Source organism: Arachis stenosperma, chromosome 1 (genome assembly GCF_014773155.1).
Source record: "Arachis stenosperma cultivar V10309 chromosome 1, arast.V10309.gnm1.PFL2, whole genome shotgun sequence".
NCBI classification, from domain to species: domain Eukaryota; kingdom Viridiplantae; phylum Streptophyta; class Magnoliopsida; order Fabales; family Fabaceae; genus Arachis; species Arachis stenosperma.
The window spans coordinates 6,631,570-6,652,964 of record NC_080377.1 but is presented as its reverse complement, the minus strand read 5'-3'; the positions used below and the strand labels follow the sequence as shown (position 1 = coordinate 6,652,964).

The following is a 21,395-nucleotide window of genomic DNA, read 5'->3' as shown; positions in this document are numbered from 1 at the left end:
ATCCGTTAATTTACTTGCATTTTTAATATAATTGTTGAATTATTAAATCTTAAAGAATTTATTATAATAATACTTATTATTTATTTAGTTTTTGGCCTCCTCTAATAGCATTAAAAAAATAAAAATGTCTTCCAATAAACGTGTAATCCACTTCCGGCGGAATCGTCAACCTTCTCTTCTATAAATACTGCCTTAGAGTAGGGCTTTCTATTGTAGTGATAATTAAAATAATATTATTCCATAAGTTAACCTTACAACATATTGTGAGAGAGAGAGAGAGAATGATATTTAGGGTTGGAAGTGGCTTGTGCATCTCTTTATCCTTTCTGATGATCATAGCTTTCTCTACTATGCTATGTGTTAATGCTAGAGACACTCTTTTCTTCTCATCAAGTGAGTTTGCCTTTCATTAGTTTCATCTTAATTAGCCACTCTTTTTTCTATAGTATATATATTTTTTTAATTTTCCTTTATTTGTGTGTCGTCTTACAACTTAATTGGAAGCTAAGTAGTTTATATAAGATATGGTAGAAAAATATCTCAATTCAAAATAAAACTCTTATGATATATACATGCCTCAAGAACATCTTTTCTAACTTTGAAGAGACATTTCTGAAGAATACACATTTCAATTCTCTCTCCCCCTCTCTCTCTCTATCTCACTACAATCTCTAGAGTTGAAAGAACTTGCTGGCTTGTTGAATATTATTAATTATTGATTTATTCGTATTTTAATTTGGTTTTTTAAAATCATTTGGTTTATTTGTAGAAAAATAAATTATCATTATTGTTTCAAAAAAAATGAATTTCTTTAGGTTTATATATATAAATTTAATTTTAATACACTGCTCAGTATAAAATAATTTTATATATGTATTTAATTATATATTATTATTTATATTGATATAATTATTTGTAAAAATAAATATAATTAGACTATTATATAAAATATTTTAGAATGTATTAAAATTAGAATTTAGCTAATATGTATTTTAAGGATATAAGTTAATAAGGTTGTTAATAATAAAAAAAATTTAAATATTTTACTTTAATAAATACACAATAAATATATTGAGAATTTAGATTTTATATATTTTTTTATAAAATTTTTTTCAATTTATAATTTTATTATGTATTTTTAGGGCACATATTTACCAAACCTTTAAAATTAAAATGTTTTAAGGTACATTAAAATTTAACTCTTTACATAATATAATTTATCATTATCATTATATATAATTACTATATGTATATTGCTATGAGAGTTCATGTTGCCTTGACAGCTGGAGATACCATTGAATTTCTACAATCTGTGCCTTTCTTATTTCCAAGTTATAAATTAATATATGCCTTGTTGCCAAATGACTGAACATAAACGTGGAATATCGTGTAGATGTATTCTTTAATCTTTCTAATAAAAGAATGGACCGTCTAACTACAATATTTAAACTTTTATTTGTCGATGAATTTATTAAATATTTATAATTTTATTCTTGAAATAATGCATTTGAATTAACATGTATAGATATAATGGTATACAACAACAAAGTAAGAATAAAACGATAAATTAAATTACAATACGATAGAAACTTTTTAGTTTGAAAGAGTTAGAAAAGAGGAGATTTGCGGAGGTGTTATTAACGTTTCTAAAATTCTCATGAATATGGCAATTTAATAAAACTTTTTGAAAATAACTTGTTAAAATTGACTTTAAAAAAATATTTTTTTAAAGATTATAATATTTATATTTAATAAATCAAACTTAAAAATAATTTCAATAAGTATAAGTAATAATAATTGTGTTTATTAATAAAATAATTTTTAAAATTTTAAATGATCATATATAATATACATATATAAATATATAAGAGTGAATTTTAAAATTTATAAATTTAAAAGATTGTATTAGACTTTTTAATTTTGATAAATATAAATTAACTTTAAAAATATACTTTTTGATATTTTCAAAAGTAATTTTAACTTTTAAAAGTTATGAGCAAAATCATATAATTTTTTTATTTATCATACACCTCTTAAAAAAGATGAGTGCTACACATACAAGTCTTTTTGACTTACAAGTCTTACAAGTTACTAGGCCTTTTAATGCGTTATTCAACGTTTCCTGTTTTCAAAGCGCTACACTCAGAACGGTTCTTCTTCTTCTTCTTCTTCCTCTTCCTCTTCCTCTTCCTCTTCGTCTTCTTCTCCTCTTCTTCTTCTTCTTCTTCTTCTTTTTCTTCTTCCTCTTCCTCTTCCTCTTCCTCTTCCTCTTCCTCTTTCTCTTCTTCTTCTTCTTCGTTTTTTTTTATTTTCATAGTTTCTGAAATCAAGTTTTGAAATCGTTTTGAAGAAGAAGAAGCAGCAGAAGATGAGGAGAAAGAGAAAGAGTTTTGAATTATGCAACGAATTTTGGGTGTATTTCTTAAATAATTTGGGTGTATTTTTCGTAATCCTTTGGGTGTATTTCTGTAATCCTTTTGAAGATAATGGAACTTCAGAAATACACCAAAACGATTACAGAAGTACACCCAAAATGATTACAGAAATACACCCAAAGAATTACAGAAATACACCCAACGGTTACAGGAATTTACCCAAACGATTATAGAAAATACACCCAAAAGATTACAGAAAATACACCCAAAGGATTTAAAGAAATACACCCAAAATTCGTTAAAATATATCTTATGCATAATTCATAACTCTTTCTCTTTCTCCTCTTCATCTTCTACTGCTTCTTCTTCTTCAAAAACGATTTCACCATGAAAAATCGAAAAAAAAAAAAGATAAAACAGAGAGAAAAGAACGTAAATGAAGAAGAATATCAGAGAAAGACGATGAAGAAGAACGTGCAGAAACGAAAGAAAAGGAGAAGAAGAAGAGTAGGAGGAAGAAGAATGTGCAGCAAGAAGAAGAAGAAGGAGGAGAAAGAGAAGGCAAGAAACGAAAGAAAAAAAGAAGGAGAAGACGAAGAGGAAGAAGAATAGTTGGAAGCGTATTTTGAGCGTTAGTTTTAATTGAACTTGTAAGGCTTACAAGCCTTAATCGCTTGTATGCGAAGAATTACTCCTTAAAAAATATCAAGTCTTAAACTAACAAAAATATTTTATATACATTAAAAATCAGTCATGCATTTATCACACATTGCTTCAGGGAAATTATATTAAACCATCAAAATGATCAAATTTGGCTTAATAGAATAATCACACACTTAATAAATGAATAATCAATGTTGCTTCTAATAGTATACAATTCCTACGGTACATGTGAACACACATAATATAATCACCTTTTAACTAGTCATTATTTTCTTTTATAATTATTATTATGTATTTTATAAAAATACATTGAAAAATAAAAGATTTAACTAACCATTAAAAAGTTAAAGCACATATATAATTATATATTACCTCAACTGGGACATTTTGGTAAAATACATTTATTAATTTTTTTAATTACAGAATATGAAGGTTCGGACACTGGTGGGAGGTCATTATTGACAATAAACCTTGAAGACTATGGTGAGCCAACAGCAAATCATGGGCATGATCCTGCTTTCAACAAAGCTGGTGGTAGAGAGCATTCCCATGTGGGAAGAAGCCGCAAAGGCTGAGATTTTTATTAGCCATCTTATCATAAATATCTATTTATTATAATTATAATATATATAATTTTAAAATTTATTGTGACATGTTGTGGTGCTGGCAATTTGGAGTTCTATTAGTATGGTAGTGTGTATTTGAAACATAAATTTTATGGAAATAATTAAATTGTTTTGTGTCTCAAACAACTTGGAATAATAATAAAAAATTCTTAGTCATAGTGATAAGAATTTTGAATTGATTTCTCAAATTCAAATTCTATCCTTTTGTAATTTTAAATAATCATATCTTTCATTGGATGGGATTTAGATGGAAATTATTTGATTTTGATTTAGATATACATATATAAAATGATTATTTTATCACTAATCTATATCTCTCATCTCTGCTTTTTTTTTTCTTATTTGACATAATAATTTATCTTTAGTTTAAATCAATTTTATATGCTTAATTGAAATATGTGCTGTAACGGATTCAAATGTTTCTAGTAATAGAGACAAAAATAATATTAAAAAAATATAAAAATTAACTTTAATATATTTAGATATCTAAAATTTAAATTCTAATAATCAAAGATTCTTTTCATTTTAATTAACATACTAAAGTATGTTAATTAACTCATTTAATGTTTTGGTCATGTTACTTAATATGCTTATTACTTATACAAGATATAATATAATACAAAAAAAATATTATTCGTTAGTTGAAGAATTTATAAAGAATATAACTTAGTTGAAGAATTTATAAAAAATATAACTTAAATTCAACAAATTCGATTCTTTTTTATAGAAGGAATAGTGAGAAAAACAGTAAAGTTTATGATAAAAGTCAGGAGTTTCAGTTGGAACTTCAGCTAGTAAATTAGTGAAGTTAGTTATGCAGCACGTTTTTCTTTTTTTCTTCTGTTATTTCCGTTATGCTGAGCTGACAGATTTTGTTAGTAACAAATTAACCACACTCCCCTGTGTATAAACTAACACATGTATCATATTGAAAGCAATGCAAGAATCACAAGGTTTCTCTTCATTCTTCTCCACTCTGATTATACTCTCACTTAGAGTTTCAGCTCTTTGCTTGGATTACAAGCTTACGCTATCTTTCACTTTTCTACAATTATGTAGGAGAGCAAAAAAAAACGAAGAAGACAAAAATTTAAATTAAATAATCACAATTCTCTTTCCATATATATATATATATATATATATATATATATATATATATATATATATATATATATATATATATATATATATATAAACTTTTTTATTAAACAATTATTCAACCATTTTTTTGCCATTTAGTTAAAGAATTTATCATATTTATAGTAAAAATCTTTTAGACAAAAATAATTATTAATTATATGTAATACTGCCAAAATTAAATATTATATATATATATATTATCTCAATTAACTATTAAGAAAAACTACTAAATACTAATAGTCTATATATTTAAAAAGCTAGGTTTGCATTTAAATGATTAGGTAATTGAATTATTATTATTTATATTTTTTAGTTGAGTAAATATGATTTTATTCAATTTCAATAGATCAAATTTATATAATATAATAATTTTTTATTTAAAAGTACCTCTGATGTGAATTAATTTTGATAAGTGTATGAAGGTTGTGGTAGGCTTAGAGAAGGGGGGTTGAATCTATGCCTTCCTTTTCAGTTTCTGTTTCTGACCTTTTTAATCAAAGTTACAAATCTGATTCTGTTTGAACTCAGCAGCGGAAATTTATGAGACAATTTATTTTTGTCTCATGAAAAACAGAAAACAGAACATGACAGAGAAGAAAAAGCTAACACCAGCATATATCCTGGTTCGGTTGCCTTGTGCTATGCAACCTACATCCAATCTCCTCCACAAATGTGGAAGAATTTCACTATAGTTAACAGTTTTACATACACCAATTTCACACTCAAGTTCTACTCTAACTTGACATTGGCTATGCTAACATCTAACTATTTTCTCTTAGTGCTAACCCAACTAAGAAAGGGATACCAAACAGGAATAAGATACAAGACACTTGACCAACCTAAAGAAATCTGAAAATAACTCTAGGCTTTTCTCTCAAGTGTATCTCTCAGCCTTTTTCCACTCATGGCTTTTTCTCAAACTTTCTCACAATGCCTTTTCTCTCAAGAAATTACAGAAAGATAAGCTTTAGAAAAGTACATTATAATCAGAACAACATGAAGGAGATTGACTTCATCAACAGCCTCTAAGCTATGTGAAAAACCAGCTTTGCAAACCTCTGAATTTGTTCTTCAATGTTGGCAGAATGCTTCTTTGATAGAGAGCATTGTCCAAGTAGAGGAACTTCACAGGGAATACTTCACAGAACTCAACGTTTCAAACTCTGGTTTTCTCTCCTTACCTTGAATGAACAGCAAGCTCTTCTTTTATCTCCCTGCATGTTCCTTGGTTCTTCCTCCAAGGTCAACATCTTGAGCCTTGAGCTTCACCAACCACAGATTCACTTTTTCTTTTCAATCATCAAATTGGAACCTTTCCTTCTGACTTTTTCAACTTGACCGAAAGCCATGAATATGTAACTGAACTTGTTTTCCAATGGTCAACTAAAATCTGAACCCTTGAATACCAACTTGGTCCCCAAGTCTTGATTAAGACCGTAGATGCACAGCAGAATAGGGCAGATAGCAATTTTCCCTTCACAGCCATTTTCGGATAGAGCAGAGAGTAGGGAAGAAAAGGATGAAGATCTGATTCATGCAAGATGATATGGTTTACCTTTCTTAAGCTTGATTTAGCTTGGGATTTCTGTTTTAGCTTCTGTGCTTCAAGCTTCAACTCTCTCTCTCTTGCTTCTTTGGTTAATGGCTTATGGAAGAAGCTTTTCTTCTCTTTCTCTTTCTTGCTTTTTCTGAAATCTTGATGTGACTTGATTAGAAGGAAGAAGAACGTTGCTTTGGTTGGAGCATTATGGTGGGAAATGAAAATCAATTCGGGTTTGGATCATGTAACCCGTTTGGCCCATCTGATTTCTTTGGCTTCTTCCTTTGCTTTTGCTTGGGCTTTTTATTTTGCTTTCAGCCCAATATTCTTTGCTGAATACCTTTTATTCCATTTGGGCTATTACCATTTGGCCTGCAACAATAAACAATTAGTTAATTAGTAGATATAATTGATCAACACTAATTATTTATTTTGCTCAAAAATAATGTTTGTCATCATTAATTAATTTAGTTAATTTCTTAACTCAACAATCTCCCCCTTGATGACAAACATGATTTAAGCAATAATCAAAAGGAAATAAGTTTGAGTTAGGTTTAGAAAACTCCCTTTGATTTTATGTTGCTCCCCCTTTCTTTTTGAAGATTAGCTCCCCCTGGATTCATGCTTTCCTCTTTGTTCCTATTTATGCATTGTACTTAAAGAAAGCTATACACATTTATTTTGTCTAAGAGATATCAACTGAGCTACATCACAAAAAATTCGAATGAACTACTAGTAGCTGCATTAACATCAAAAAATACCAAATACTATCCTTACTCCCCCTTTTGTCATCAAGGGTGGACAACTCAAAAGATCAACAAAAAACATCAATTTAAACCCTGCAAGGAAAGGTTAGTCAGTAGTTGAAAAGTTCTAACTAAACCAACAAAAGTGCAGCAGTAGTTAAAGTTATTACAGTCATCCAACAAGTTCAACAGATGCAAAATAAATAAAATTCATGAGACAAAATGAGAGCAGCAGCAGCATTCTTCATGAGACAAATCTTAGGCATCAGAACCATCTCCTTCCGAGGCAGCATCCTCTTCAACATCAGTGGTAATGTCCTCATCATTGTTAAGGTTATCAATGAAGGTCATGAGTACAGCCACTCTATCCCTTGATTTCTTCAGAAAGTTCTCATGCTTGCTAGCTAACTTCCTTTGTTCCTTGCTCAAGGCAATCATGTGGTTTGATTGAGACACAAACTCTTGAGCTACATCCTTGACCACATTCAGCAGAGTGGATTTCTTCCCAGTGGAAATGGAAGTACCCTCGGTGGAAGGAGCAGGAGAATCCTCATGGACACATTCTTCATCCTCATCATCTAGTACGACTCTTTCAGATCTAGTGGGTCCTTTGTTCTGTTTCACTGAACCACCCCCCTTTAGGTATGAATGTCTATTTTCATATGTCTCATTGGTCAAATCAACACCAAAATACTCAAATATGCAAGTTAGAAACATGCCATAAGGAAGTGCTTTATCTTTTGTACTTCGAACAGAATCAAACATGTATCTAGCCATCAAGTATGCAAAAGAAATTTCTGTTTTTGTAATAATGGCATATAAAACAAGTGTGTCAGTGTAAGAAACCCTTTGATATGAACCACTTTGAGGAATCAAAATGTGGTTGACAATGCGGTGTAATTGAGCACGTTCATATCCTAGGGCTTTGTGAGTGGGTGTGATTCCATCAATTAAAGAAACATGTTCACAAATGTGAGCCAATGCATCTAGATAAGAAATTCCAACACCTTCATCCCATTTAACCGAAGTGTAAGCACAAGGCCCAACATCAGTATACTTCAATGCATCACTGACAGTTTCATTATTTAAAAAGATGTCTCTGCCCTTAACATAAGAATGCACACTTCCTTCATGATAAGTCATGTTCGCATAAAATTCTTTGACCAACTGAGGATATACAGGTTTTTTGATGTCAAAAAGGTGATTCCAGTCTAAAAATTCCAAGTTTGCAACAAAAGGAAAACCTTTCTTTTTCAAATCAGGTAAGTCAGCCAGAAAAGATGGACATAGAGTACGGTACTTAATAACTCCATCATAGAAATCGTGGTTCATGGCAGATTTGAAACGATGGGGGTTAAAATCAGAGTGAGAAGTCATATAGTGTGATTTGTGAGCAAAAGGATCAACTTCAGGTTCTCTAACAGATGAGAGAGGAACTCGAGCTTTACCTCTCTGTGAACGCACAGGTACTGACCTTGCCCTGGGTTGTTGTGGCTCGGGAACAGGTTCCTCCGTCGCCGGACGCTTCCCTTTGGATGAGGGTGGCTTTGAAGAGCCAGGTTTTGAGGAGGCAGGTTTGGAAGGCGTTGCCTTTGGTGGTGGAGTAGGTTTGGCAGAGGCAGGGAACCTTGGAGTAGTCTTGGTTCGTGCCATGGGGTCACACCTAGGAGGAGAGGTTGGAGGAGAAGGAGAAGGTGTGAAGGTTCGGTCTTGAGAGCGAGTGGAAGGTTTTGTGGGCAGTTTGTATATCTTTTCACGAGGAGCCCTTTTTGCAATGACTTTCTTCCTCATAGTGGTGTGAGAGGGAAGAAACCGAAGGGTTGAGGAGAAGTTATGGAGGGAAGAGAGGGAGTGTTGGTAACCGTACCCAAAAGCAAGTTTCCAAAACCATGCAACTGCATCACCATTTGAAAAAACTTGACAAGACATGACCTCATAAAAGAAAGATTTTGTTTGATTTTTTTTTTTTAAAAATTTGAAAACAACAAAAATAACCTGAAACCTTTTTCGGCCAAAATTAAATTTTCTTGAAAACCTTTTGGGCCACAAAACATTTAGTGAAAGCCTTTTATGAAACACAAAAGAAAAAACAAACAAGATTGTAACATTCACATTTGGGCCTTGAGGTGATATGAATTCAATGAAATACACTTGGACTACGTTTGATCTGAGTAATGAGGTTGGCCCAGATTGAGATTCACTTGAAACAAGCCCAGATCACACGGACTAGATGGAACCGTTCATCACCTGCCCAGAATTGTCTCATGCCTGTTTATGAGACAAAAAGCTCCAGCAAATACATCAGTGTTTTTCAAACAAGGAATCATAACTCAAAATTCCTAGACAAGTCCTAAGCATGCAAAATCTATCCTCAGCCAATGGTTTTGTAAAAATATCTGCTAATTGCTCTTTTGATTTAACAAATTGAATGCAAATATCCCCCTTTTGGACATGTTCTCTTATTGAGTGAAATTTCACTTCAATATGCTTAGTCCTAGAGTGCAAAACTGGATTTTTAGAAATATTGATGGCACTCATATTATCACACATTAAGGGAATATTTTCAGCATTTAACTTGTAATCAGCAAGCTGTGTTTTTAACCATAAAAGCTGAGAACAACAAGAAGAAGCAGCTATATACTCAGCCTCTGCAGTGGAAAGGGCCACTGTTGGTTGCTTCTTACTTGACCATACATTTAAGGACTTCCCAAGGAAGCAACATAAACCAGAAGTGCTCCTTCTATCAACTCTATCACCAGCAAAATCTGCATCACAATACCCAACTACAGAAAAATCATCAATCTTAGGATACCAAAGACCAAAATTGGATGTGCCATGAACATATCTAATGATCCTTTTAACTGCAGAAAGATGTGACTCTTTTGGTTTGGATTGGAACCTAGAACACAATCCAACACTTTGCACAATATCGGGTCTAGAGGAAGTTAAGTACATAAGAGATCCAATCATTCCTCTATACCTAGTCTCATCAACATCTTTCTCAGTTTCTCCCTTATCTAATTTGGAATTTGGATGCATGGGAGTTCCCATGGGTTTGGCATTTTCCATACCAAATTTCTTAACTAATTCCTTGGCATACTTCTCTTGATGAATGAAAATGCCCTTTTCAGTTTGTGTAATTTGCAGCCCAAGGAAAAAATTAAGTTCACCCATCATACTCATGTCAAATTCACTTGTCATGAGTTTTCCAAATTCAGTACAAAGGGATTCATTTGCTGATCCAAAAATAATGTCATCAACATATATTTGGACTAAAATAAAAGAATCATTAGAATTCTTGATAAATAGAGTTGTATCAGTGGTGCCTCTTTGAAAACCATTTTTCAAAAGAAAAGAGCTAAGTCTCTCATACCAAGCTCTAGGAGCTTGTCTTAAACCATAGAGAGCTTTAGACAATTTAAAAACATGATTAGAATGCTCTTTATTTTCAAAACCCGGAGGCTGCTCCACATATACTTCTCTATCTATCACACCATTTAAAAATGCACATTTCACATCCATTTGGTATAATTTAAAACCACAAAATGCAGCATAAGCCAAGAGAAGTCTTATGGCTTCCATTCGGGCAACAGGGGCAAAGGATTCATCAAAGTCGATTCCTTCTTCTTGGTCATATCCTTGTGCCACTAGCCTAGCTTTGTTCCTTGCAATGCTACCATCTTCTCCCAACTTGTTCCGGAATATCCACTTGGTGCCGGTCACTTTCTTTCCACTTGGCCTTGGAACCAACGTCCACACTTGGTTCTTTTCAAACTCAAGAAGCTCATCCTCCATAGCCTTAATCCAAGATGGGTCACTTAGGGCTTCCTTGACGTTTTGAGGCTCCATTTGAGAAAGAAGGGCAATGTTTGAACCTTCATTTGCCTTTCTAGTGGAAGACCTAGTTTGCACTCCATGAGAGACGTCCCCAATTACAAATTCTTCAGGATAATTCTTCAAGAATCTCCATTCACGAGGTCTGGTGGACTTGGAGGCAGATTCGGTCACCAATGGAATCTGTATGCTGCTGTCTGCAGAGTTTCCTTCAGATTCATGAGACAAAATGGAATTGTCTCTTGAATTTTCAGCATTTGCTGTTTCTGGTTCAGCTTGTTCAGAATTTTCTTTTCCATGATTCTGATCAGTTTCATCCTCCTTTTGAGCTTGATTTTCTGCATCACCATCTTCCAAAAAGCTTTGCACCAAGTTAGTATCACAAAATGTAACATGTATGGATTCTTCAATAATTCTAGCATCTTGACGATAAACCCTATATGCTTTACTAGTTGTGGAATATCCTACAAACAAGCATTCATAAGCCTTTGGATCAAATTTTCCCAAATTTTCTTTGTTATTTAAAACAAAACATTTGCATCCAAAGATGTGCAAGTAATCCAAGTTTGGTGGGTAGCCTTTCCAAAGTTCATAAGGGGTTTTCTTCAAAAATTTCCTTATGATTGTTCTATTCAAAATGTGGCAAGCCGTGTTAACCGCTTCAGCCCAAAGGAATTTTGGAACATTACTCTCACAAAGCATAGCTCTTGTCATCTCTTGTATGCTTCTATTTCTTCTTTCAACAACACCATTTTGTTGTGGTGTCCTTGGACAAGAGAAGTTGTGAGATATTCCATATTCCTCACAAAAGGATTCAAACAAATTATTTTCAAATTCAGTTCCATGATCGCTTCTTATAGAAGAGATTTTTAAATCCTTTTCATTTTGAATTTTCTTGCAAAAAGGTTCAAAGGCCGAAAAGGCTTTATTTTTGTGTGCAAGAAATAAAACCCAACCAAACCTAGTATAGTCATCCACAATTACTAAACCATAGTGTTTACCACCTAGGCTTTGAGTTCTTGTTGGACCGAATAAATCAATGTGTAGCAACTCAAGTGGTCTTTTAGTAGAGATGTCTTCCTTTGGTTTAAAAGAGCTTTTTGTTTGTTTTCCCATTTGGCAAGCATCACAAGTGATGTCTTTGTCAAACTTTATCAAAGGAAGACCTCTTACTAATTCTTTCTTTACAAGTTTGTTTATTTGAAACATACTTGCATGGCCCAATCTTTTGTGCCATAACCACTTTTCAGAATCTTTAGAGTGGAGACAAGCTACATTTTGATCTTTTAGTTCATCAAGAGTAAGTCCATACATATTATTGAAACGCTTGGCAACAAACATCACTTCATTTGTCTTTTCATTTACAACACAGCATTCAAGCCTTTTGAAAACAACTAAATATCCTAAATCACACAGCTGACTTATGCTCAAAAGATTGTGTTTTAAGCCACATACCAAAAGCACATCATCAATGAAAGTAGATTGCTCATTACCTACTTTTCCAACAGCAATGATTTTACCTTTACCATCATCTCCAAAAGTCACAAAACCTCCATCATACTTATTCAGTTTGATAAAGTAAGTTGACCTTCCAGTCATGTGCCTTGAACATCCACTATCCATGTACCACATGTCCTTTTTGTTCTTGGATGCTAGGCAAATCTGCATGAAGAGTTTCAAGTAGCTTTAGGTATCCAAACTAATTTGGATCCTTTGAAGTTAATCCATCTTGGCTGCCCAAGAGCATTGAAATCACAAACAACATTGTAAACTTTGTTTCCTACAACTCTCTTTTCAATGAAGCATTGTGCATATGAGTGACCAAATTTCTTGCAATTAACACAATGATTTTCTGATGTGTGCCGCTGAAATTGAGGTGAGTTATATTGCTTGAAATGATTAAAGCTTTGAAATTTTCTGGTTTTTGGAGGAGATGCATTTCTTTTAACAAACTGATTTTTATTAAAGTTATTCCTCTTTGCAAAAGTATTTTCACCAGAATTTTTTTGAACATTATTGCCTTTCGAATATGAGGTTTTGTTGTAAAATGGTGGTTTCTTGAAAATAACCTCATTTTTCGAAACATAGCCCAAACCTGGTCGGTTTGAACTCGGACCAGTTCTTGGTGAAATTTCAGTTTCATTTGTGTATTCTTCATCAGATTTTTCTTCACAAGTGGAAACATGTCCGATACCTGATTTATTTGGTACGGATTTGGTATTTGATGAAGAGGCCACAAATTTTATAGAGGAAGTGTTGGAAACGGCATCTTCCTTGGCTATGTAGCCTAAACCAGATTTTTCAAACAATGGTCTTTGACTTGCAAGTAATTTGTCCAAGTTATTGGAACTTTGTGCAAATTTTGCCAAGTCACCATTCAGTCTTTTAATCATATCATTTAATCTTTCATTTTCAGCAATTAACTCATGAGAAGGATCCACAATGTGCTTTCCTTTTAATTTTTCAAGTTCAGATTTTAAAAATCTGTTTTCTTCAATGATGTCCAAAGCACATTCAGTTTCCTTTACTTTTTCTTTTAAGAATTCATTTTCAGCTCTTAACACATCTCTTTCAGATCTGCAACCATTGTATTTATCAAGCAGTTTTTAGGTATTTAAAGTGAGATCATCAATAATAACATGCAAGTCCTCAATGGTCAAATCATAATAATTTACCTCATCAAGATTGTTGTTTCCAGCCATGAAACAGTCTTTGTCATCTCCTTCAGATTCTTCTTCTTCATTTGAGTCATTCTCAAGATCCTCCCAAGCTGCCATGAGTACTCTCTTCCTTTCCTTCTTTCCTTTGTCCTCCCTTTTGAGCTTTGGACAGTTTGACTTGAAATGTCCAGTCTCCTTGCAATGATGACATGTCACCTTGCTCAAATCTATCTTGTGCTCCTTTGAACTTGAGCCCTTGTATTTGCCTTTGCTCTTCAACATCCTTCTAAATCTCCTAGCAAAAAACAAAAGCTCGTCATCTGAAATACCATCACTTAACTCACTTTCTTTCGGTTCTATTTGTGACTTAAGGGCTATTCCCTTTTTCTTTGAGTCTGTGTTTGTGTGTGTGGCTTCATAGGCAAGGAGTTTTCCTCTCAGCTCATCATAGGTTATTGGACTTATGTTGTTACTTTCGGTTAGGACAGTGGCAGTGTTTTCCCACTCTTTTGTGAGGCTTCTAAGGAGTTTTCTCACCAAGGTTTGTTCTGCGTAGTTTGTACCCATAGCATCAAGGTTGTTGATTATGATTGAGAATCTCTCAAATGCTTCATCAATGCTTTCTCCATCCTTCATGCTGAACATCTCATACTCTTTTCGCAGCATATCAATCCTCGTTTCTTTGACTTGTTTGGTGCCTTCATGTGTAACCTGGAGTTTTTCCCAGATTTCTTTGGCTGTCTTGCATCTAGACACCTTCCGGTACTCTTCAAAGCTGATAGCACAGTGAAGAAGGTTGATTGCTTTCGCGTTCAGCTCTATCTTCTTCTTATCATCTTCATTCCATTCAGCTTCTTCTTTTGGAGTCACCACTCCATCAGCACTTGTTTTTGTTGGGATCTTTGGACCACTCACAACGATCTTCCATAGGTTGTAGTCAATGGATTGGATGAAGATCCTTATCCTTTCTTTCCAGTAGGAATAGTTCTTCCCGTTGAAAAAAGGTGGTCGGTTGTTTGACTGACCTTCAGTGAGGGTGTAGGCAACTGTGGTTGTGCCCAAGTTGTTCGCCATTGGATCTTTGCTCCAAGCGGTTAAGCTTGATTCTTGAGACCTTTGCTCCTGATACCAATTGAAGGTTGTGGTAGGCTTAGAGAAGGGGGGTTGAATCTATGCCTTCCTTTTCAGTTTCTGTTTCTGACCTTTTTAATCAAAGTTACAAATCTGATTCTGTTTGAACTCAGCAGCGGAAATTTATGAGACAATTTATTTTTGTCTCATGAAAAACAGAAAACAAAACATGACAGAGAAGAAAAAGCTAACACCAGCATATATCCTGGTTCGGTTGCCTTGTGCTATGCAACCTACATCCAGTCTCCTCCACAAATGTGGAAGAATTTCACTATAGTTAACAGTTTTACATACACCAATTTCACACTCAAGTTCTACTCTAACTTGACATTGGCTATGCTAACATCTAACTATTTTCTCTTAGTGCTAACCCAACTAAGAAAGGGATACCAAACAGGAATAAGATACAAGACACTTGACCAACCTAAAGAAATCTGAAAATAACTCTAGGCTTTTCTCTCAAGTGTATCTCTCAGCCTTTTTCCACTCATGGCTTTTTCTCAAACTTTCTCACAATGCCTTTTCTCTCAAGAAATTACAGAAAGATAAGCTTTAGAAAAGTACATTATAATCAGAACAACATGAAGGAGATTGACTTCATCAACAGCCTCTAAGCTATGTGAAAAACCAGCTTTGCAAACCTCTGAATTTGTTCTTCAATGTTGGCAGAATGCTTCTTTGATAGAGAGCATTGTCCAAGTAGAGGAACTTCACAGGGAATACTTCACAGAACTCAACGTTTCAAACTCTGGTTTTCTCTCCTTACCTTGAATGAACAGCAAGCTCTTCTTTTATCTCCCTGCATGTTCCTTGGTTCTTCCTCCAAGGTCAACATCTTGAGCCTTGAGCTTCACCAACCACAGATTCACTTTTTCTTTTCAATCATCAAATTGGAACCTTTCCTTCTGACTTTTTCAACTTGACCGAAAGCCATGAATATGTAACTGAACTTGTTTTCCAATGGTCAACTAAAATCTGAACCCTTGAATACCAACTTGGTCCCCAAGTCTTGATTAAGACCGTAGATGCACAGCAGAATAGGGCAGATAGCAATTTTCCCTTCACAGCCATTTTCGGATAGAGCAGAGAGTAGGGAAGAAAAGGATGAAGATCTGATTCATGCAAGATGATATGGTTTACCTTTCTTAAGCTTGATTTAGCTTGGGATTTCTGTTTTAGCTTCTGTGCTTCAAGCTTCAACTCTCTCTCTCTTGCTTCTTTGGTTAATGGCTTATGGAAGAAGCTTTTCTTCTCTTTCTCTTTCTTGCTTTTTCTGAAATCTTGATGTGACTTGATTAGAAGGAAGAAGAACGTTGCTTTGGTTGGAGCATTATGGTGGGAAATGAAAATCAATTCGGGTTTGGATCATGTAACCCGTTTGGCCCATCTGATTTCTTTGGCTTCTTCCTTTGCTTTTGCTTGGGCTTTTTATTTTGCTTTCAGCCCAATATTCTTTGCTGAATACCTTTTATTCCATTTGGGCTATTACCATTTGGCCTGCAACAATAAACAATTAGTTAATTAATAGATATAATTGATCAACACTAATTATTTATTTTGCTCAAAAATAATGTTTGTCATCATTAATTAATTTAGTTAATTTCTTAACTCAACAGTGTACATTAAAGTAAAAGAAGTGTAAAGTATTGAAAATGATGATGATATGTTTGTCATGGCTAAAGTATTTAATGTCACTCTTGATGAGAATGGCAAAGAGAATGTAATGGTTCATTTGGAAAGAACAAAGGTGGATGATGAGTACATGCCAAAGTAATATATGCAACAAAATTAAAGGGAAAGAGGGCAACAACAATTAGCCACAAGTATAAAAATACTGGAGCTCTTTAATGATTTATTTTGAATATGAACTATAATATGAGTAGCGATAGCATATATATTAATGGTGTGTGGTTGTTTAGTGTGACATTCTGGTTGTATTTTATCATGTTTGATGTATGAACTTCTGTTGTATGAAGTTGATATCCTTAATTCTCTTCTTGTTTTGAGTGGCATATTTTTTTATTCATGGAAAATAAATTTACATACTTTTGAAATTGTTGTATGAGCTTAATTGCGGAAGCATATCCTATATGAATACATTTCTATAAATTTCGTACTTGTAGGTGGTTATATCGTGAATTTATTAGAATATGTATCTTTCTCTTATAAGATATATATTTTTAATGACAGCTAAATTTATTTTATTTTATTTTGTCTATAAAAATAAATATTATTTGTATATTAAAATCAGTTATCAAAATATGTATTTATAAATAAATATATTTTTCGTTTAATTCATTTTTAATATATATTTTGTATTCTAATATATATTTTATATTAATAACTAATTTTAATAGCTAATTTTAGTATACATATAATATAATTGTGTATCTATTACACTAATCATTAAACTTATACGCAAATATTATATTATGATGCGAAATTCAAATACCTTATTACTTGATTATTTTATGGGCTTATAATTAGAAAATTTTAATATGTAATTTATTTTGACAAAAAACAAAAATTATCAATTAATAAAAATTTATTGAGTAATGCTATGTGTGTACTAAAATTAGTTACTAAAATTAGCTATTAGTATAAAATATATATTGACAAATATACATTGAAAATAAATTAAATTATATATTTATATACAAATACATTAATGACTGATTTTAGTATGAAAATAGTATATTTAAAATTTATTATAGAAAATTCTAATGTGAATTAGCTAGTCAAGATGAAGTCCTGAATTTTGAAAGAACATCACAAAATAAAATAAACTAAACTTACACCTATATGTTGTATATGTATCTAGGGGGAAATTAATTTGATGAGAAAAATATTTAATAAAACTCACTTTTCCTTCTCAACGAAAATATGTATAATTTAGTAAAATATATATAAAAAGTACATGGTGATAAACTTTAAAATTCATTGGAAAAATAATTAAGAAGTTAGATTCCCCTTAAAAATAAATAAACTAAAAAAAAGTATAAAACTATTTACACAAAAAAATATTAAAAATATAACTATTTATGTTATATTTTTTTATTAGTTTTATTTTTTAAAAACAGTAATATCATGATATTATATGCAAATTGTCCAATTTTTAGTAAATTTTAAAAACAAAAAATTAGTATAAAACAAATATAATTTTTATATTATCTTTTTTATCCTTTTAAAAATTCTTAAAAAAGTTCCACAAACTTAAGTAGAAGAGCTAAATAATTAAGAACACAATCATCAAACAAAAGTTTCATATATCTTGGTCAAATGAAATCAAATGATACAAATCACGTGACCTATCCTATTTGAAAGAAATATTAAAAACTAATAACGAGAATTTTTCCTATTTTTTATCTGCCAGTCATGTGCATAGCATACGCAATTAGCCAACCTTAATTATAATTAGCTTATATCAAGGTGTTCTCCCTCCTCATAATTTAGAATTAAAAATTCCAATAATAAAACTTGCATTGAATCCAGCTTATATTATACGTACCGCAATAAGTTCAGTGCTTCAGTTTTAAACAAATCAGCTACCGTTCGCTATGACCTAGAATCCGACAAATTAAGCTGCGGTTTTATAATTTCGAGGTAACAAAGTAATAATCGAAGAAAGAAAAAGAAAGAGACCGGAGGAAAATAAAGTTAACTAAATATTTAAGCCAGTCATAAAAATATTTAAAATATTTTTTTTTAAAAATATTTGTTAATAATTAAAATTTAACATATATAATCAATTAAATTATATTATTTTTGTCAAAATTAAATTAAATAAATCAATTTGACTAAAAATTCGATAAATCAACTTTTAAATCAATATAAATTAATATTTTTTTATAAAAATAATTATAATGTCTTTATTATAAAAAATGACTTAAAATACTTCTATTATATATATATATATATATATATATATATATATATATATATATATAATTCTAAATTCTAACCTTTTTTTTATGTCGTTATAAGATTAGAATTTAAAATTTTTAAAATTAATATATATAATAAAAATATTTTAATTTTTTTTATAAAAGTATTATAGTCATTTTTTATAAAAAATAATATTAATTTAAATCGATTTAAAATTTGATTTATTAATTTTTCAGTCAAATTGATTATTTGTTTGATCTAATTTTGACAAAAATAATACAATTTAATTAATTATATAAATTAAATTTTAATTATTAAAAAATATATTTAAAATAAAGACGTTTTAAACGTTTTTATATGAGTAGTTCCTAATAATGTTTAATGATAATTAAAGTAAAAACACTAGGAATATATATTAAAATTATTATTTACAAAAGTTTTTTAACATTTTACTTTAATACATAAATAAATAACAAATATATTCGACATTTAAATTTTATATTTTTTTTATAAAAAAAGTTTAAATCGATAACTTTAACATACCCTTAATTAAACTGGAAATTAGAAAAAGAAATTAACTTTTTCGTGTCATGATTAGAGTATATCATTGTTCAAGCAACGTAATGGTACTCTATACTATCAAGTATCAACTATTGAGGGACTAACATATCTAACTCTTTTACATGCTAAGAGCCGCCTAACAATAAATTTTTTAAATTATGACGAACTACGTTGTTTTATGGATGGAAAAACTTTGTCCATAATGCGAAAAATTTTAGGAAAAAAGACAGATAAGTCTTAACTTTTTTAATTTTTGATAAATATATTTTTGATAAAATTTAAATACAAAAAAGTTTTTAACTTTAACAAACAGAAGACAATTTAGTTTTTTTATCTATTTGTCTCTCATACATCAAACGAAATTGGTTGACGTGGCTGAAACGGTGTCCAAGTTACCGTTATAGTGTCACGCTAAAAGGGGAATAAAGTTCGAAGGACAAATAAGTTATTGACGTCATTTTACAAATAAAGTTTGAAGGACAAATAGATTCTTGAGAATTTAGTTCACTATACTTCTATATGTATCATATATTACTATCTAATTGAAATATACCTATATTATGTACCATATATTACTATCTAATTTAATAATCAAATGTGTCACATAACACTCTTATTAAAATTGAGAGAAAATATTTTTTTTTCAAAATTAATAAACTCCTTTCTTAAATTCTCTCATCTACCTCTCTCCATTTTTCTATTTCTCTCTACTATTTTTACTCTATATATAATTATATTTTATATTAGTAATTTGACAAATCAAAATATGTCATCGGATATCTTTTTACAATTAAAATATTTTAAATATAAAAGTATATACATTAAATTATTTTAAATTTTAGATAACGAATGTTAAAATTAATTATTAATAAAAAATTAGATTTTTTTCGTATAAAAATAATAACTAAAAATCTTATTATTTAATTTTTTATCTGCAGATATTTTGGTCTTCTTGGCCAGAGACTTTTGTCAACTTACGACTTTTTTGTAAAAATAGTTTGATTTTATAAATCTTTTGTGCCATGCATAATTTATACTGTTAGAACAAAGTGAACTATAATTAAAAAAAATTATTCTCGTAATGTTATTATGGATAAAAATAATAGTTCTAATATAATACACAAATGCACTAATGCTAACTTAATACATGAATGATGCACAAATGAACTAATGCTAACTTGATGCATAAATGAACTGATGCTACTAATGTCACTGGTATGATGAAAATTGAACTAATGCAATTTAACAAATTCTAATATAATACACAAATGCACTAAAACTGAACTAATGTAATTTAAGAAAAAAAAAAGTAGAAACAGAACAAGCCCAATTTATGCAATTTTAATACAAATAATTTAAATTACAGAAGACAACAAGTTAACTAGATTTCAAAATACAAGCATAATTTTATAAACTAAAATTTCATAATAGAAGCATAATAGAAGTATAATGAACTAAATTCTCAAGAACCTGTTTAGCCTTCGAACTTTATTTGCAAAATGACGTCAAGGACTTATTTGTCCTTCGAAATTTATTCCCCTTCCAGCGTGACACCATAATGGATACCTGGACACCGTTTCAGCCACGTCAGCTAATTCCGTTTGGTGTATAAAAGGTAAATAGACAGAAGGATTAAATTATCCTCTGTTTGTTAAAATCAGAGACCTTTTTATATTTAAATTTTGTCAAAGATATATTTATCAAAAATTTAAAAAGTCAAAAATCTGTCTATCTTTTTTTCCAAAATTTAATAATATTCTTCCTTCGTTAAATTGGATGTAGAAAATAACTAACACTACCATTTTATTAGTCTCATAATGAATTTAATAGGGATTATATGTCTCAACCACAAGCTTAAAGCATGAGAAATTAATTTGAGTGTATTAGTCCGTTTATGCAAATGTTGAGAGTTTAAATTTAGTTTGTTATTAATATAATAACTAATTAGTCAACAATAAATTTTTTAATAAAATTTTAATTTACGATAGATTAATTATTGGTCTATCGAATTAAAAAAATCATAAACTACAACAAAAATAAAAAAAAAGCTTAAAGCGTGAATTTAAAGGGATAAAAAAATCAAACTTTAAATATTTTGAGCATACAAAATTTAATATAATAATATCATGTAATAAATAATTACATAAAAATGCATAAATAATTATATATTAAAAGGGATAAAAACAGATACCATATACTCCAAAATTAATATTCACTATATTGTATCCGTTATT

At 30.7% G+C, this 21,395-nt stretch overlaps 1 long non-coding RNA gene across 1 annotated transcript; it reads left to right on the top strand.

The window, feature by feature from the left end:
* Positions 1–238: 238 nt before the first annotated feature.
* LOC130946703 (uncharacterized) lies at positions 239–3,679 on the top strand. Its single transcript, XR_009072343.1, has 2 exons — positions 239–393; positions 3,462–3,679. It is a non-coding gene; the product is annotated as an uncharacterized LOC130946703 (long non-coding RNA).
* The last annotated feature ends 17,716 nt before the right edge of the window (positions 3,680–21,395 follow it).